Below are 20,917 nucleotides of genomic sequence, written 5' to 3'. Positions count from 1 at the left end.
TTTTTTTTTTGGCCACACTGCGTGGCATGTGGGGTCTTAGTTCCCCAACCAGGGATTGAACCTGTACCCCCTGCAGTGGAAGTGCAGAGTCCTAAACACTGGACCGCCAGGGAAGTCCCACATTCCTAGATATTTGAAGATTCTTTTTTAAATTAGAATCTAAGTTTCAACCTATTTAAATTTTTCTTAATTATTTAAAAAATACATCTAAGTAAAGATTGATAACTAAGTAAATTATATAAGAGTAATTTACTCAGTGATATTAATGTCCTGATTTGCAAGCATCTATAGTCTCTAATTCTTTTTTTATAGTATCTAGTGTAGTATTATAAATAACAATTGGAAGACTGATACTTGCTTTTTAATGATGGGTTATTTGATTTTTACATGGGCATAAGACAGTCATATTGATGAAAATAATTTTGCTTGTGGCCTTTTTTCAAGTTTAAAAGGACATTTCCTTTGAAGCCTAAGGCTTTTAACAGCTTTTTCAGAGGTCTGAGAGGAGCTCACCGTTTTTGTGTTGAAACTGTATCTATTCATCCCTCTAACCTCTGACACCCAAAGAATCTGAATGGCTGAACAAAGTCTTCCTCTTTCGTTATGCTGACATTCAGCCTTGCACTTGATTCTGTAGATTTGGGTTCACTCCGTCACTTACTAGCTGTGGAACTATCAACTCGGTAAGTTATCTGGGCCTTTGTTTTCTCACTTCTAAAAAGTATATAATTCCTGGGTGACAACAAGACCATTGGAAGAAGCAAATGGAATTCATTCATTCATTTATTGAGGATTTCATATGTGCTGAAAATACACTTATAAACATGACTATAGTTCAAACCGGCAAAACTTATTTATTTCTTCCCGTTGAGTTCCTTTTGCCACTGTTTGGACCACAAAACTTAGAACTGTAAATAGATGGTAGCCACACTTATATAGCTATCAAAGAAATAGCAAAGTGGGTGTCCGCTAGAGGCACATTGGACATAAAATTCTGATATGTTGACATAAAATTCCAATTCTAAATATTTAGAGCTAATTAATTCTCTTTATCAAAATTTTTACCAAGTTAAAAGGTGAATAATGAAATGAACTGCCTTTAGTCTTTTTTTTTCTTTCCCTTTCCTGTTTTCTATCAGCCAATCAATCAATCATTCAATTAGGGAGTAAACACTGAACACCTATTATACACCCAGAATGATGCCATCAGGTTTTCCTCTTTAGGCTTTCCTTCTACTTCTGAACATCTGGCTCTGTTTTTTCTGACCGACCACAAGCTTTAGAGAAACCGGAGAGCTTTACAGTTGAGTTGAGATACACAAGAGTTCTGTGGTTATCTACATGTATATTACATTATATATTCTATGTTACATATATAGAGAGATTTGTATCTATGTTTATAATTATATCTATTAGGATCCACAGTACTTTTTTCCCCTATTTAAAAAACTCAGCTGTTCTCCTTTGGTTCATATGCTATCGTCCTGCAAGTGCATTGTTATTTTCTCACGGTAATTCCAAATTCTTTTATTAAACGTGGAGTTACCCTATGAAATGGAGAGCACACTGACTCTGGAGTTCAAATTCAAGGATTCAGCTGTGATCCCCATTCTGCTATCTACTAGTTGAGAGACTTTACAAAGTAGAATTAATCCCTCCCTCCTCTGTGCTATCTCTGCTTCCTACAAGCTTTGCTATTAGGCCTACATGCTGTACTAGCATATCTGTCTATGTGTCTACCCTTCTAGATTTTGGAGTCCTCTGGAGCAGACATTGTGTCTTATTCAGTGGAGCTGAATCTACTATAGCTTCTAGACCTTGACTACCTAGACTTAAATCTGATTCCTGCCACTTAGTGACCATCTGACTTTGGGCAAGTTGTTTGCTATCTCCATGCCTCAGTTTCCTCCTCTGTAAAAAGGAGATAATAATAGTACCTACCTCACCCTGCTGTTATGAGGATTAACTAAGTCCCTATTTCTAGAACATTTAGAAGAGTATCTGACACATCTCAAACATGTAAGTATTTGTTAGATGTGTATACTTAAGGAATTGTCACTAACTTCAAAATCTAGTTTGGTACCTACTGAATAAGTCTGTTGAAAAGTAGATAAAGGCATGTAAATATTCTAGAACTCAGTTTTCTCATTAAAACTGGGTCTAATAAGAACCATTATGACCGTGAGGATAAAATGAGATAATGGATATTTAAGCATTCTAAACATAAAAAGTATTTTTATGGCTGTTTGATTATAAGGGTAACGCAACGTTAGCAAAATTGCTCATAGAATTAAACTGGTTTCAACACCTTTTGCTTTGGAAGTGTATTGTCACTGTTTATTTGACTATTATTTCATCTGTTAGACTATTGATTAGCGCTGCTGAAAAGCTAGAAAATGGCAGGTTTTGACCCTGACCCATGGAATCTCAGAAAACAACCTCGTAATAAGACATGGTTTGCAAGCCGTGTTTGTTTAACATTAACCAACCAACCTGTGAAGCTGAACGGTACCATGGTACATATTTACCCCTGAACCTGCTCTCAGAGCCAGAGTTTAAACATGCAAACGTGCTGGTAGATTTTGGGAGGTTTGATTTGGCTTTGCTTTGGATTATTTTTTCTGTGAGATTGGCAAAACACGAAGACCCCCAAACGTACCAAGACGCATGTTCCAGATGCCACAGTAAATGGTCCACCTTTTGCTTACGTTCTGGGATTTGAGATGGCTGGCATTTTCATACTAATTCTCAAATTGTCCAGCCACATAGTTTTGGTCTAATCAGAATCAGTTGATTCAACGGTAAGACCTTTTCAGTCATTATGAATCAGTGTCTGGATAAGCTGGCAACGTGACTGGACGACTGGCTCTCTTTGAGGCAACTTCTTGATCAAACAGGACCCACAGCTTCCATCTTTGCACCTCTTAAATACAGGGAAGTTACAAGCATGTGCGTATGCTACTTCTCATTCATTTGAGGTTAACCTAGATAAGACTGGTTAGATTTTGAGTTGAAGTTTAGAAGACTGTTGTGTCAAATTTTTTTAGTACATTCAGGCCAATGTTCTAAGAAATTTAGAAATGAGGAAACATACATGCAGGTGTTTTCAAACAGAAAGTTTTATAGAAATGAAAAACATGTAAAAAGATTTATGTAAAAATCTTTAGTGTTCTTATCAAATAATCTTATGCTCTTTGGGAAACAGGCCACTTTTTTCCTAGGTGCTGTGGGTAGAAACGGGAATAAACATAATACTGGTAGAAGTTGGTGATGTCCACTCTGAGATTTTACTTTCTTTCCATCTCCCCCTCTTTCAAACAGTTAGTCTTCCAGTTGCTGACTTACGGAGCTGTTCCCACATGAGTGTAAATATACTGACATCAGTCTCTGTCTTTATCCTAAACAGAATAATGTTTAAGTATATGTATTACATCAATATGGATGTCTTGAGGCTTAATACTTATCCAGACTACTAAGACTCATGGTCTCAACAACCCTGTTTAATTTTTATAATGTAAATTTAGCTGTTGTTTTTAAATCGGTCCCACTATTTGGTGGTAGGATAACAATAAATAATCTGTTGCATTATTCATTGTCCAAAGTGCAGTCATGTAGACTGGTTTTCCTGGGGCAATCATTAAGTAAGCAAGATTTTTGTCTGTCCCATGTCCAATTATGAAAAGCATCAACAGGAACAAGAACTATGATATGAAATAGAAAAAATGAGGCTTTAGTGAGTTGTTGAAAAATCCCCTAAGGATTTTACTCAGTGTTTTCTGGTCATGTTTTAGTCACAAGAAATATTATTTAAATATTTCTTTAATATCCAGTAGAGTTAGTTTTTTATTGCACTAATATAAGGATTTAGAAATATGTGGCAAAGAGATGAAACACATTTTTAGATGTCTTCTCACTCCAGCTAGAGTGAAAACTGCGAGATTCTTTTTATGCTTTTTTTCCTAGGATTTCAGCAAATAAAAGTATTCAGTTTCTATTTGCATTATCACCAAGTTTAGATCTACCCATGAGGAATGTACATGTTCATTTTCAATGTGTAGAAACAGATGCGGTCACATGGCCTCCTAGCGCATGAGTTTCCACCAAAAATGTTTAAGAAACAATTTTCTTTCCAAGTTTTGCATTATCTCATCTAATCATACTTAGTTATTCTATGCTGTGACCACTGAAATTATTTGAGAATAATTGACGCAAGATGTACATGAGACAGTATGCCTATACTGAGTAGATTTGGTGAGGGAGGGGAGGAAATGACTTGTCAAAGATTCTAAAGGGTTAGAAAGCACCTATCTTGCTCTCTATATATAGCTCTATGAATCAAATGGAGATGACCTTTGTTTTATATCTTGAATAGACTGATAAATTAAGACTTTTTATTCTATTACTTTTTCCTTCCTTCCTTCCTTCCTTCCTTCTTTCCTTCCTTTCTTATTTTTGCACAGAACACAGTAACTTACTAAAGAAGGCATGTGTATTCTTTATTTGCTTTTCTGCAAGTGGGATCATACATGTACAGAGCTTAGAACAGGGCTTGGGATATAGTAATAGAGATACAGATATAGAAATACTAATTGTTGTTGTTGGTTGTATATTTTTAAATCGGTGAACCACATAAAATAGCCTAGGAACTTAATATTTTTATGAGAACCTTCTTAAACAGTAGATTATTTTTGATTCAGAAGAACAGTTATCATATATTAACTAAACTCCAATTTACACATTTCATTCCGTATCCTTGGCTGAAAACCAGGTGGCAAATTTAGTCCCTAAGCCTACTGGCAAACACTCCAGGAATGGTCCCCAAACTTTCATTATTTGCAATATTCACAGATACCCAGGAGAAATAGCTTCTTTTCGTGGGCTTCTTAAAATAGTCAGCCTCTTAAACATTAGCATTCATTGCCTCGTGTTAACTTGCTTTGGAGTTAACATTTCACATGTAGGAAATCCTGAAGACATATATATTTATAACAGAAATGCTGACATGATCTTGATGTTTCCAGCTACCTTGGCCTGTTGTGGTGTCTGTTTACTCTGGTCTGGTATTTATTAAAATATACAAACTTGCCATAGCAACCATTGCAACACAAAGCCTATATGTGTTTCTAAGATAAGGAGAACTATTTTTAAAGAAACATATAAAACTATGTTAGTTGTCCAGGTCCAGATTAGATATTCTGCAAAATGGAAATGTGTATAGTAATAACATTTTCATATGGGACCATAAGAATATTTCCAAAGATTATACTTAGACTGTTTCTAAGTAGTATTGCTACTATTATTATTATTATTTACAAAAGAAATCTGAAAGGTGTGGGGTATTTGGATGTATGACAGTGACTCTGACAAAGAAGACACAACCACAGCAATGTAAGAATTTGGGTTGATGACTACCGTTTTATAAAAAACATGATTTGTAAATATAACGCCTTATTTTTATTTTGCATGATACTTTACATACATGTTTGAGGGACTGGGGGATCTGGGTATAGAATAACCTCTCACCAGTTGAAAGGATCAAATTCCTGAAAAGTCCATGATGGGAGAATTCCAGGTTGAGTAATTAAATAGCTTAAGAGAAGATATGGTTTCCGGGGTTGGGGCCAATCCTGAGTGAACCTGTAAAATATTTTTACACTCATAAAAGTAAAAATATCACCACTGATATCATTACATATTTTAAATTGACGATGATAAATACAATTAAATTTCGACTTCTCACCTTTTGCTCACTAAAATGTTTCTAGAATCTTAAATTTTGCTGTTGCCTAGCAGATTATAATTAAAAATTAACTATTATGAAATTAATTTATTAAATGTAGTACCAATGAAGTAATAGAAATTTACTATTAATGGAAGCTAAATGTCCTTTGAAAAGTATTTTCTAGTATATATAGCTAATGTAAGCATAGGTGTTAATTCTCTTATCTTGTCAATCGTTAAACAGAATAAAGAGAACCCAAACTAGAGTTAAAAGCTAATAGGTTTTTGTAAAGTTTTGCTTTTGACTTTCACCTTGGAAAATAAAACCTGGGTGTTCATCTGGCATAATAGCAGAGGAAGCTTGTAAGTATGACTGTCAAAATCCATCCCAGCGTATTTTCTTATGGGATAGTCAAATGGTTTGGGCCATTCCTCTCCAGGGAGTCTTTTGTCAGCTATTGGTAGACCACAGGGGTGTGTCAACTGGTTCTGCATCCTAGAGACTTAAAAAAGGCAGCTTAGACAAATCACAAAACCTATGAAGCACCTCTGCAGGAGTCATATTTTCAATCACTCCAACCCATTTCCCCGTTCTATTTATATATTATTTAATGCTGATTATTTTAACCTTAAAACTGACTGTTATTAGACAAACCAGACTTGCAAAATGAGAAAAGCAAGTATATTGCTCCTTAGACGTGATTTTTTGATTGTCCTGGGCAAAAATATTACAGTAAAGGTTCCCAAAGTGAAATGTTTCATTATGTAACTTCGCTTATGTAGTATATTTAATTTTTATTTCTTATTAGGGAAAATTTCAAATTTATACAAATGTAGATGGAATAATAGAGTCAAACCTCACATGTGCATTATCAAGCTTCAACAGTTATCAACCACGGCCTCCAAACCACCACTCCCCTCCTCTATTATCTTAAAGCAAATCCCAAATATGTAATTTCCTAGTAAATATATCTTTGCATATCAGTAATAGAAAAGTACTTTTTAAAAAAGTAGTCATGTGGCACAGTTTAAAAATCTAAACAACCCCTACTGTTTACTGGTGATGTCTTGCAATCTTAGAGAAAGTTGAGTAAGCACCGGGGTTAGTAGACCGGTCCACATTTTGAAACCAAACTGAAAGGGCACTCTAGGTTGACCAGATTCTATCATGAAGAAATGTTAGGTAAATTACGGATACTAAGAGGAAGGATATTTGTGCAAAACTGGGCAAAATGTAGGCTGGAGGATCCTCAAGGAAACAGGCAAAGAAATGACAACAAGGTGCAATTTTTCTTTAAAACAGAAGCAATTTCATGAGGGTTAGATTGAAGAGGGCAGAAAATTATAGAGTTTGACATTTTTAAGGTTGTATAAATCAACAAAATTGAGAATATTGGAAATTCTATAGGCCAGAAGATTGGGTTTCATCGTCAAATAAATTGCAAGAGGAAAGAAAAAAAGAGATGAAGGATGGTTGAACCTATGTATTCAAACAGATTTAGGGGACTACCCTGGTGGCACAGTGGTTAAGAATCCACGTGTCAATGCAGGGGATACGGGTTCAAGCCCTGGTCCGGGAAGATCCCACATGCTGCAGAGCAACTAAGCCTGTGCGCCGCAACTACCGAGCCCTCGTGCCACAACTACTGAAGCCCGTGTGCCTAGAGCCCGTGCTCCGCAACAAGAGAAGCCACCGCAATGAGAAGCCTGCGCACCACAATGAAGACTAGTCCCCGCTCGCAACAACTAGAGAAAGCCGGCGTGCAGCAACAAAGACCCAACACAGCCAAAAATAAATAAATAAGTAAATTTATGAAAAAAAAATGAAGGCAATATAAGAAAAAAAACAGATTTAGGAGACACATCGACCAATGAGCGTGTGAACCTGTTTCAATTCTGATTCAGACAAACTAAGGGTAAAACAAAAAAGAGGAAAGAATCAGATATTTGAACACTGCCTGGATATTTGATAATATTAAGGAAATGTTGGTTTACTTAAGGTGTGATGGTATTTTAATTATTTTTAAAGACATCTTTTTGAGATACATCCTGAATCATGTATGGATCAAACTGTATGATGACTGGGATTGCTTAGAAATAATCTAGTAATGATTATGGTAGAGGTAGTAGGAAGGAAAGGCTTGGGTACAGATGAAATGCAACAGACAAGTATTAATAATTGTCGAAGTTGAATGAAGATGGAGTTACATTATACCATTCTCTACTTTGAAATATGTTAGAAATTTTCCGTTTTAAAAATGGTTAAATTTCCTAGTTCAGAACTACTACATGTATTTTCCTTGATATTTCTCCCCAAAGTTTGAAAGCAGAGGAAGATACTATAAATTTCTTCAACCAACCAGAAATTTCTATTAACTGGCACTTTTGAGTTTTGCCGTTACAGATGAAGTTCACAATGGTGAGCCTAAGGTACTCTGAAACGTAGAAAGATTAAATTATATTTGATAAAATCGTGACTTGATAATGGATCTTGCTGTGTTCTAATTCTTTGAAAATTGCCAATCCATGGAAGGTATAATTTCCTCTTAACCAGAACACTCCATTCCCCAATCATTTAACAGAGTTTTTCTATATCAGTTAGACAAACGAGACTTTTAAGCAAATTTCCCTCCCCTGTGCCTGTGAAATTTATATATATATCCATGTGCATATATGCACCTCACCTAATTGTGAGGACACCTTTGGAGGGGGGTGTTATTCTGAAACACTTGCACACAAATCACTTAACAAAGAGTAATTATTTAAGGCGTGGCCCCAGGAACAGGAAAAAGTCAGAATCTCTATGGGCCTACCCCCCTTATCCCAAACCCAATCTACTTTGCTATTTATTTAAAGTATAGCTGTTCTGTTTGTAATTGCATGCTATGGTCTAAACACTTCCTTTTTAGGTCTGTAATTCAAAACAAAAAAGGGGTTTGTTTAGACCTCATTGTAACCAATAAAAGTGCTAATGGTTATGCCCTTGATTTGACTGAAGGTATGCTTCAGTAAAACACCAACCTATTTGTAGGGAAGTATTAGAAAATCTAGTAATTTGGTATTATGTAGCTCAAACAACCAGTCAATTCATCAAAATTTTCCCTTTTCTAAGGCTACAGGTTGTATTTGTAAATAGCTTCAAGGATAGATGATTCATCATGAGACTGCTGTAATTACTCTTTGAATCTAGCATTTGTTCCCTTCTTTATAGAAATTCCTCCATCACTTGATTATCTCTAACCAAAAATAAAATCTGTGCCAAGCCACACATATTTCTATTAGATCTAAGAAGGGAAGAATCATTGTTTCCATCTGTTTGTGTCCAGTCTCAGTGGGTGGGCAGTTGGAGACTCTCTCTTCCTGGTTGACAGGCGTAGAGGGACTCTGTTCCTTCTTATGATAACAATTAGGGTTGAAAGATACTGAGAGGCCTAAACAATCAAGTTTTGTGGTCATCATCCTGCACCCACACCATTATCCTGTTAATTCTGTAAAGTCTGAAATCTCTTTTTTTTTTAAGTTCTCACTAGTAATAATCAGATTCATTACAGCCCTGCATTGTGCCAGGCACTTCACATGTGTCAAATCAGTGCTATCCCAAACTTTGGGGTATGTATTATTATCTCCCCATTTTCCAAGTGAGGCAACTTAGGCTCAAAAAGATTGAGTAATTTATCCAAAGACCAAAGCTGGTGAAGGATTGGCTGGGCAGGACTCACAACCCCGAGTCTAGAGCCCAGTTCCATGGCCATCGAGTACCTACTCTGTGTTGGACACTATTCTTTATAGGATCCCCATCTTTAAGTCATGGAACTGAACTGGAGGGTTCAGCATGAGAGTTGGGGCGAATAGAGCAGGTGTCGTGCAGGAAAAATGGTGAGGCTTCTGAGAGAGAAGGGGGGCTCCCGGCAGGAGAAATGGGATCAGAAGTTTGGGCCCAGAAATATCAAAACAACTAGAGTCTACTTTAGCTCAAACGGAATGCTTGTGTACAGTCTGGCTGAGGTTGACCTTGACCGCCAGGTTAAGGAGTTTGAACTTTCTGGAATTCTGGTATAGAATGTAATGTAAAGCGTTGGATTTGGTTTCATTCTTCAAAGTGTTGATACTGCTATAGTGTTACAAAATTGTTCAAAAGTGATTGTACAGCTCATGCTTGATTTCTCTCTACATCGATACAATACATGAGGTATTTCTATTTTATGTATCTTTCAGAAAAGCTCTATTTCTTCTCTTTATAGAAAAAGTTCAGAAAACAAACACACCTTCCCATCACACCTTAAAAAACAACTCCTGCAATGTTGAGACCCATAGTCTATGTATGTGCTTATATTTTATGTCACTGTTCCCCTACGCCAATGACTGTCATCGTTAGTCATATAAGTCAATAGCATAAGAGAGGTAAACAAAACTCAATGGGCCTTTTGTTTAGTCTCCCCATTTACAGTGAAGTGTTGGCTCCTTCAAGATTACAGGGCTGAGTTATCTACCCCACCACATGCTGTGGGACCATTTGGTCCAAGAACAGGAGATAGGACCCAGAAGAACAGCCTGTGAATCAACACAGGGCATCTAACATTTACACAAAATAAAATAAATCATAAAGACAGCACGATTATATTCCATTTTGAAAGATTCAGAAAAGTAGATTTGCCTGTCAAAGGAGGTGTAACTTATTTTACCTATGACGAGCCTCTCTGTGTTTTAGGCTTTGGAACCAGCATCCCGTATCTACTCTCCATCCTTGGGCAGTGTTTCAGATCAGGAATATTTTCCTGGTAACAGAAATCATTAACATGGAGACTTAAGGCAATGCCTTCAGTTAAACTTGGGTCTAGTCAGTGTTCCAGACTGATAGTTTGTGTTACTTTGTGAATTGTTATGTCTCAGAAATTCCAAAATGTGAAATTCTAAAAACTTAAAGGAGTATGTGTACTTTCAGAGAGCAGTGGATATTCTGTTTTCTCCTCTGCTCGGGGCTACGGTGGTGTTGCAGGGTAAAGAGCTCTCTAATAGGAGCTGGCTGACAGTGGGGCCAAGCCTATCTCTTCTCCATACTATTCAGAAGTGATTCATTTCCCTTAGCCAGCTACAGCCACCAGCGTCCAGTTTCCCCATGCTTGTGGACATTCAGGTGAAGGATAACATCCTCTTTTAAAATCTGGCTTAAGTGATCTCTAGGAGATGCTCCTCCCATTGACAGGTGGGATGAAAGGCCAGAGTAGGGTAACACTGATTGTCTCTGGACCCTTGATAGTTGCCCTGGGGCTAAAGATGCTGTTTTGACTCTTGGTGACCCCTATCAAACTAAAGGGCCATTGGCTGGCATTTCCAGCCATGCGTCTGTCCCTGAGTTATCAGCTATGTGGCAGAGGGTTTCCTACCGCAGAGGTTTTGTTTTTGTTAGTTTCAAGAAATCTGAGTTGTCTAAACTAAAGGTAAAATCACAGAATACATTATTATATGGGTGTGGAAATTTTAACAGGTGCTAGATTTTATACCTTATTGTCTGAAAACATACTTTCTCTGACCTATTCCTTTCCTCCTTTCCACCCCTCCAGTGGCCTCCATTTTAAATGGAGATGTAGTTCATACATCCTTTTGCCCTATCGTACAAATGTCATTTTTAAGAGAAAAACAGTCAGATTTTGTCCTCATACTTTTCACGTTACCAAGTGCCTTCAGCACGTCTTTAATCCAACTGAAGTTCTAAATAAGTATATCAATTGAGAGGAAAAAATATACCAGTAAATATAGTCAAGCAACTGGAATACTACTTGGCAGTTAAAAAGGACCCAACTATGGATACAACAACTTGAATGGATCTCAAGAGCATTACACTGAATGAATGAAAAAAATCAATTCCCAAAAGATCACATACATTATGATTCCATTTATGTAATATTCTCAAAATGATAAAAATATAAAGAAGGAAAATAGCTAGTTTCCATTGGTAGAGAGAAAGAGGTGTGACTATAAAGGTTCTGTACCTCTGTGACATGGAAGCTCTGTATCTTGGTTGTGGTGGTAGTTGCATGAGTCTCTGCATGTGATAAAATGACACAGAAAATATATACACATATTGCACCAATGTCAATTTCCTGGTCTTGCTACTGTAAGAAAATTATGTCTCATGTAACCATTGGAGGAAACTGTGTGAAAGCTATATAGGGCCTCTCTGTGTTACCTTCGCAACTTCCTATGAACCTATAATTACTTTAAAATAAAAAGTTTAAATATATACAAGTCAACCAAAAGTGTGGACTCCTCCGTACAGCACGAATAAATACAGTACAGCAGAACAATGCCCCAAAAGTGTCAGATCTTTTTTTAAAGACGTGCTGTCACTAAAGAATTGCTTCAAAGGCAAGAAGGAATAAAACCGTGATGAAATGTTTTCTCGGGACCATCACAGAGGCCTCTGTTTCTGCAGTGCTCTCAACCATCTGACTGCTTTCCAGACATCAGTCTGTAATATTTATGTAATTTTCTCAAATGTAATATTCTCAAATGTAATATTTATGTAATATTCTCAAAATGATAAAAATATAAAGAAGGAAAATAGCTAGTTTCCATTGGTAGAGAGAAAGAGGTGTGACTATAAAGGTTCTGTACCTCTGTGACATGGAAGCTCTGTATCTTGGTTGTGGTGGTAGTTGCATGAGTCTCTGCATGTGATAAAATGACACAGAAAATATATACACATATTGCACCAATGTCAATTTCCTGGTCTTGCTACTGTAAGAAAATTATGTCTCATGTAACCATTGGAGGAAACTGTGTGAAAGCTATATAGGGCCTCTCTGTGTTACCTTCGCAACTTCCTATGAACCTATAATTACTTTAAAATAAAAAGTTTAAATATATACAAGTCAACCAAAAGTGTGGACTCCTCCGTACAGCACGAATAAATACAGTACAGCAGAACAATGCCCCAAAAGTGTCAGATCTTTTTTTAAAGACGTGCTGTCACTAAAGAATTGCTTCAAAGGCAAGAAGGAATAAAACCGTGATGAAATGTTTTCTCGGGACCATCACAGAGGCCTCTGTTTCTGCAGTGCTCTCAACCATCTGACTGCTTTCCAGACATCCACAAAGCAAGGCTGGAAACAAGAACCCCTTTAGTTCGATCTCACGAACAATCAAGGGCAGTTTGGTCTTTTAGTTTACAGGAACATTCTGCATCCAGGTACCACATTCCTCTCTCCCATTTGGAAAAATTCCGGAAACTAAGACCATAGCGTGTAGCCCCACGTAGCACGCAGGAAACGTTTCCCAAAACAGAAAGCCACCTTAGCCTCTCTCTTTAACGAACGCCTCCCTCTCCCCGCCTTTTTCAGTTCTTTGCTACTTCTCCCTCCAAGTTCGTCTCACTCTCTAGCCTGGTCTTTCTAGCGAAGCCATCCGTAGCGTCGGCAGGCAAACCTGTGAGCGGTGCAGCGTCCCCAGGCGGCGGCCTCCCGCGGTCCTCCCTGCGCGCCGCGACCCAGCTCATGCTCCCCACGCCCCCGCAGGACGCGCGCGTCACCCGCGAGGCACCAGCCAGCCCCGGAGATGCTGCTGGGCAGCCCGCACGGGGTGCCAACACTGCAAACAGCCTGATCAGCTGGCGGCCAAAGTTGCCTCCTGGTGAATTGCATCTTTTTTCCTTTTCTTCTTTAACATTTTTATAGTACCGTGAGTGTGTGAGTGTACCCAGTGTTATAAAATTATGCCAAAACAAAGAGCAAAGTACTTGTCCTGAGGCGTATGTGGTGTAAAAGTTGCGAATGACGCAAGGCAAAATGACAGGACAAACACTGGGTGGGGAGGAAAATGTAAGGTAGAATCAATAAGACTTCCAATGGACCAAGAGTGGAAAGGGTGAGGCAGGGCTCCAACTCCTTTAGAGCACAAAACAGAAAGATTTGCAATAATAGCAATAGTAACAGTAACATTTTGGGGGGGGTTATAAGGTGCCATGCAGTATCATCAAATTAATTCTATAAAGTAAGTACTTGTGATTATATCTAACTGGAAAACTGGGGTTTCTTTTAACTGTTTAATTTAACAAACACCTCTAATGCTTACAAAGTGCCAAATATGTTTCTGAATGCTTTATACATATTAACTCATTTAATTCTCATAAAATCCTTCTGAAATAAGAATGGTTTCACTCCATTTACAGATGAAGAGAATGAAGCAGTCAGGTTAAGCGACTTGCTCAAGGTGGTTCAGATAGCAAGTGAGCGAGCCAGAATTTGAACCCAGGAAAAAGTCAAAAGGATGGCGCCAAGATCTGAATCCAGGAAGCCCAACTCCATGATGGCACTGGGATTCATATCCACACTCCCTGACTCCCAAGCCTGCATGCTTAATTATGTGCAACAACGCACACTGAATAAATAATTTAATTTTAAAATATTTATATTGACTATGAACAATACAGATTTACTTTGTAAAGACCTTTAACATGGCGATGAAATAGTGTTTAGTTGAACAATAAATATTGTTTTAAAAAAAAGGTGGGGGGGAGGACAGTTTTCCTCCTTCCTTCATGCAACAAACACGCATGAGTGTCTGTTTACCCCAGGCACTTATGTGAGATACCAGGGCAACAGCCGCGACCGAATGAGACGGATATGAGAGAAAACAAGGGAACCGGAAATGATGTTCATTTTAATGATGGATACATGCTAGATTTATCTGAAGCAATAGGTGCGAATAGCCAACAGGAAACAAGGGAACATTTCAATCTTATTATACAGGGAATGATATTATCTGGGCTGGACTGTCCTGCATGAGTATTATTTAGCCCGTTTTTCATTTCCTCTCTTCCGTTTCCTTCATTTTAGTTACGGCAGTTAGAGGAAAACACATGATCAAAGAACACTTAGTATAGACATTTGTTAACATTTCTAATAGTGCTTTGGGTGGCAGGGGGAGTAACATGAAAAATAAGAGCTTTCACACGTTGAACGTTTATTATATACTAGGCATTAGTCTAAGAATTTTACATGTGTTAACACATTTAATCCTCATAACAATCTCGGGAGGCCGATACTATTATGATCCTGATTTTATAGATGAAGAGATGGAAGTTCAGAAAGATTAAGGAACTTGCCCAAGGACATAATGCTAAAAAGTGGAGGTTTTAATCTGTTAACTGAAGTTAGGTTTTGGATTATTTATAGGTTTCATTTACTCTTTGAATTCCCATACTAATGACAACATGAGTGAGACTACTTTACAAACGTGGAAATGGTGACGTGGCATGCAGACCTCTGAGCCTGCAAGGAGAACTTGGCATAAAAGATCCCTAAAGAAAGAGGAGACATTGGGAGTTAAGTTTGTCAAAGTCTGTTATCAAAAGCCAGACTCTTAACTAGCGTAAACGTCTACTTTGCAGATAAGAGGATGAAATTCATTACTGTCTTCTCACCTCATTTTTTAAAAATACATTTTTACTTCCTGATTCTTCTCTAGCACACTAAAATAAAAAATAAAACCATTAAAAACTAAAATAAGGAGAGAAATCCCCCCCACCACCCAAGCTACCTCCTAAGAAAAACATAGAAAAGCATTTGTTTGGAAGTAATTTTCATGATTGCGTAGATTGTACCTATGCTAAAATAAAACATCCCCTTGAACATAAGAAAAATAATTTGGTTTTCCCATACAGAGGACAACAAAGTCTGGTCTTTGCACTTGAGCTTAGGTTTTAAAACACTAACATTATAAAAATTAAACTATAGTTCTCTATTATAGGGCCATAATAAAATGATAAAATAATAAAATGTATTGCTGACTCCTGTATTCAGTTATTTTGTTCCCTGTTAGCACAGTTCACTTCCGACATTCAAGGGGGGTGGGCAGAGCTATGGGACATTTGCAGAGAAACCATGCAAGGACCTCCGGACCACACCTCCCCCCACCCCCCTTGCCTCCCCCCAGCAATCTCCACTGAACTCTTAAATTCCCCAATGTCTCCTTCTTTCTTTCTCTGTTTAGGCCAGTCTTTCTGTTGAGAATCCTCCCCTATTTCCTTCACTTCTTTGCTTGGCTGACTTTCATTTCTGCTTCAAAACCCGGCTCAGGCATCATCCGGTCTAGAAATGTTCTCTGACCCCTTTCCTAAGCCAGGTTCTGTGGCAGAGTGCTCAAATCTGACTTTTTCCCCTGGCCCTTCACATGCTGTTAACACAACTGTTTATTTATTTATTCTTTCCCCCACTAGACTAATTCCTTTATTCAATAAACATTTCTTGAGCACCCAGTATTTGCCCTGGACTGTGCTAGGTGTTAGGGAGACAAGGATAAAAGAAACTCCCTAATATACTTTCTGGGGGATAATGATACTCAATGGTTGTTTGTGGAATGAATGAATGAATAGAATTAAGTCATTACAAACAGAGTGGAAGGAAGACCAGAAAATTAGCAGGCACATGAAAGTGATTTGGTTTTTGCATTCCCCCACCTCTCACAGGCTGCTCTGTTGTGTACCACCTCTCTGAGCTTCTTGTTGCTTTAAGCTTTTGCTCTCCAAGTAGTCTTTATCTTACTGCTGTCTTTATTGGAAGCAGGAACTTTGGCACAGGAGGGACCACAGTTCTGAGGCCAGCCCCGTCACTTACTAGCTCTGTGACCCTTGGCTCTTCCCTTAATTTCTCTGAGCTTCAATTTCCTCCTCTGTAAAATGGAGATACCAAACACCTAGACCATGGAGTATCATGTGAAGATTAAATGTGATTTACACATGGAAGGGGCTTGGTTCAAAGTCTGGCTTGGAAGACTCTTCCTTTCCTGTCTTTTGTCTCTGCCCTTCTTCCATTCCTCACCTTCCTGCAAGATGTCATCAGGGTAGCAGTAGCATGTGAGATGGTTTCATGTGATACATGGAAGCACATTTTTCAGAATTGTCATACTATTTATATACATACTAAGATATGTAAATAGTCATTAAACTCCATGAAACCTTTGATTTTTATAGAAATGATTACTTTGGATTTGTAAAAATTTTTTTAAAAAGAGGAGTTTAAGTTATTTAAAACAGGAAAAGAATCGGAAAAAGAATGTATGTATTGAATATGTATATATACATATATATATATATATATATATATGAATCACTTTGCTGAATACCTGAAACTAACAGTGTTGGAAATCAACTATACTCCGATATAAAATAAAAATTAAATTAAATTAAAAAATAATAAAAAAGAAAACAAAAAATAGAAAATATTATTAAGTCAGTACAAAGGATAAGGGAAAAAAGGAATATATGCCTAAGAAACACTGCAGAAATGGACAAAGACAATGACCTAAAAGAAGAAAGACATTTAGCTCAAAAGTTCACAAGGGAACCAGAGTTATATTATGCATTTCTCAAATGTCACTTGTAAAACAATCCAATCCTGGGGCTGGCAAAGATTAATTCTTAAGGTATACGGTCATGCTTTTGGCTTTCTTAGGATATGATTAGTCTCTAATAGACTAAGAAGTCAGTTTTGGGTCCCTAGATGTCACCTGTCCAGTTCTGACCATGATAAAGTGCAAAGTGAAAGAAAATTGTTCTTTACACTTAAGAATAATGTCCAAATAGAACTTCCAAAGATGTTCTATGCTCCCCACACAGTGTATCTCCATTTCTTGATCTTTAAAATGGGTAGAATAATAGAGTCTATCTCATAAGGCTGTTATGAGGGTCAAATGTTAACATAAAAGAAGCACTTAGGAACATATAAGGAATATAGTCATTGATATCTGTGTGTGAGGCATTATTATCATGAACCTAGTAGAGACTAGCTTCCTTGGAGCACCTAGTACTGCATACTCTGGCAGAAGAGCTTGCCTCCTATCCCTGCCGCAGGCTTGAAAGGTTTTTATCCCTTTACCCCAGTCTTCCTGCTTTTTGAAGTTTTGTGATAAAATCAGACCAATAGAAGCTTTCTGTCTCTGAACACATATGGTAATCAGTAATTTGGGGAGATCAGATATTCTTGTCAGGGTCTCTGTTCTTACAACTTTTTATCCAGAACACAGATTTTCTGTAGATTCATTTACAGAGACTATACTCGCGCGCGCGCGCGCGCGCACACACACACACACACACACACACACACACACACACGCATTCCGGCTGGGATCCAGCCACAAGTTTGCGCACTGACAAGTCTTTTAAGTCTAACAGAAAATATAAACAGCTTCACTCACCCTACTTTTTCTTCCCTCTCCCGATTGGGATCCAGGGGAAAAGGGTGGATTGAGAGACCCTTCTTTCTTTTCTTTTCGCCTTTCTAAAGAGTGGAAATTTCCATCATGTGATAGGGGGCAGCATCCCCAGTGTCGCGTTTCCTGTGGACCCTCCCTTCCAGCCCAGCCACCAATCATCAGGCGGCAACCTGAGATGTCAACAAAAGCATCCTCCCAGGTGGGGCTGAGTTGTCCAGCTGTCCCTCAAGAGTGAAGCCTGGAACCTGCCAGCCCCTGCTCCAGTTTTCTTGGGTTCATGATAACAGAGAAGATCTTGGTGTGAGTTGAGCTTTTCTGTGGGCTTTTTTTTTTTTTAACAATTAAGTTTCTTCATTAGTCAAGGTTGCATTTATTGGATCTGTCCTATACACAGAAATACCTGTCAGTGCTCATTGTGAAGTCTGTAAGAGAGTCTTTCAATAGGTGTCTCTAAACTTCCTCCAGAGGATAGCTTGCTAGCACTTAACCATGGCTAGGGGTCTTTTGTGGTCATTTTTTTCCTGGGATTCCACTGTAAGAATAATCCTCAGTATATATGAAGAAAGAGTTAGGGTATAATAAATAGCATTATGATTTAAGTTCTGCTCGTTAAGGCACCACTCACCGTTTTAAGGAAAACTGTTTATATTTTAAAAATTTACAAGCAGCTCAATATCAAAAAAACAAACAACCCAATGCAAAAATGGGCAAAAAACCTAAATAGACATTTCTCCAAAGAAGATATACAGACTGCCAACAAACACATGAGAGGATGCTCAACATCACTAATCATTAGATAAATGCAAATCAAAACTACAATGAGGTATCACCTCACACCAGTCAGAATGGCCATCATCAAAAAATCTACAAACAATAAATGCTGGAGAGGGTGTGGAGAAAAGGGAACCCTCTTGCCTTGTTGGTGGGAATGTAAATTGATACAGTCACTATGGAGAACAGTATGAAGGGTCCTTAAAAAACTAAAAATAGAACTACCATATGACCCAGCAGTCCCACTACTGGGCATATATCCTGAGAAAACCATAATTCAAAAAGAGACATGTACCAAAATGTTCATTGCAGCTCTATTTACAATAACCCGGACATGGAAACAGCCTAAGTGTCCATCAACAGATGAATGGATAAAGAAGACGTGGCTCATATATACAATGGAATATTACTCAGCCATAAAAAGAAACGAAATTGAGTTATTTGTAGTGAGGTGGATGCACCTAGAGAGGTGGGATAGGAAGGTGGGAGGGAGATGCAAGAGGAAGGAGACATGGGGATATATGTATACGTATAACTGATTCACTTTGTTATAAAGCAGAAACTAACACACCATTGTAAAGCAATTATACTCCAATAAAGATGTTAAAAAAATCCCCACCATTTTCTGACATTAACCAAAATTTTTGTTTCCAAAAAGCCCGTGTAACATATATGTTCACCATCCCATTTATTTACTACTCATTTGTCATTCTTTAAGGGAAAAAACATTCTCCTATGGAGACTCGATCCCCACAGTTTAACAAACTGATCAGGCGGCACAAATTACTTTTTAAATTCTCACATATGCAATTAACTTTATTCAGAATGGTAAGGCTCATTGTTCAGACCATGAATATCTAGAACCATCTCATTTTACAGTTTCCATTAACTAATACATCAGCGGCACATTAGCACTTAAGAAACAGGACAAGAACAGCAAGAACAAAAATCCATCTGGATAATGCAGTTGTATATTAGTCAGGAATATTAAAAACTCCATTAACACACACGCACACATGTCAAATTGTACTAAAATCATCCAACAATGCAAATCCAATAGAAGAATGATATGATGAATACCTTCACTGGAGTTATCATTTTGAAACCTTAAAACAAATGCACTATTTAAACAGAGTATAGAAGAAATATTTTTTATGAAAGCTGACTATCCCCTGCCTAACCAAATATGGTAAACCTCTTTAGTTTGTCATAAGAGGTTTCCATTTTATGAAATTAGAATACATCAGAATAATTTAGAGGTCCCTTCAAACTTGTTGAAACTAGATTATCTTTATCTGGTAAGATTGAGAGGGGATTAATGGGAGATCACGATAGATATATATTTCTCTCTACTTAAACTGAGATTTAGTAAAAGCAAAATCCAAGATTCTAAAAACAAAAAGCCATTCCAGAGAAAATATAAATGAAGATGGGATCAATGCAATCCTAAAATAGATACTAGTTCACTGTGCAGCTACTTAACTTTTTAATGAATTGCTTATTTATTTAGTCAGTTCTTGGTGCCCATATCTTAGCTAGTACCGAGAAGCTCAGAAGCAGTGGTTCATTGCCTAATTTACTAGAGAACTATAGGTTGTTCATCTACATATGTGCTACTTATTTTAACCATGTGTGGATTGAAATAAAATGAGTTGCATTCATCTATAAAGCAACAAAGTGCTGAGAAAAATTCAAATTTGTCATCTTTTGTAGCTATTGTATATCCTTAGAGTTTTAGGAGAGCTCCAAGCAATGTCCAGGTGGTATGAGATAACTGGCAAGCCATTGTCTTCCGTGATACAATCAAAAACTTGAGCCTTTGATGACTACGCTGGATCTACCCAACAATCCTCAAGGGTTTCTTTAAAACTTGTGTTCGAAAGAATGTGAAGCAACCCTAACCAGCAACGTGAATATCCCTGCAAAACCGCACTGTGAAACACATTTTGATTTACCATCCGAACATTTGCTGGCTCTGGAGCAGACAACTTGAGTCCTGATTTCAGAGCTACCACCTACCAACTGTGTGGCCTTCACCAATGGGCTTAGGTTCTAAGTGACTCAGTTTCTCAATGAGAAAAATGTAGAACATTCCTTAATACATTGTTTTCCTTACTTATTTTCAGACAGTACTACAAACTCAAATAGTGCTGGAGGAAAATAAAATGTTTGCAACTGAGAAAAAAGGGTGACAGAAGAGTTAGAATTTCTACCA

At 37.6% G+C, this 20,917-nt stretch overlaps 1 protein-coding gene across 1 annotated transcript in view; it reads right to left on the bottom strand.

Moving 5' to 3' along the window:
* Nucleotides 1-17,993, bottom strand: part of SLC38A4 (solute carrier family 38 member 4) — a 64,149-nt gene extending 46,156 nt beyond the window's left edge. The window contains exon 1 of the mRNA XM_024736757.1: nt 17,914-17,993. The gene's annotated coding sequence lies outside the window, so the exon portion shown is untranslated. The remainder of the gene's footprint in view (nt 1-17,913) is intronic.
* Between the last annotated feature and the right edge of the window lie 2,924 nt (nt 17,994-20,917).

This window comes from Neophocaena asiaeorientalis, unplaced genomic scaffold (assembly GCF_003031525.2).
Source record: "Neophocaena asiaeorientalis asiaeorientalis breed wild unplaced genomic scaffold, Neophocaena_asiaeorientalis_V1.1 scaffold134, whole genome shotgun sequence".
NCBI lineage: Eukaryota > Metazoa > Chordata > Mammalia > Artiodactyla > Phocoenidae > Neophocaena > Neophocaena asiaeorientalis.
The sequence above is the reverse complement of the archived record's forward strand: the minus strand, read 5'-3'. Positions and strand labels throughout refer to the sequence as shown.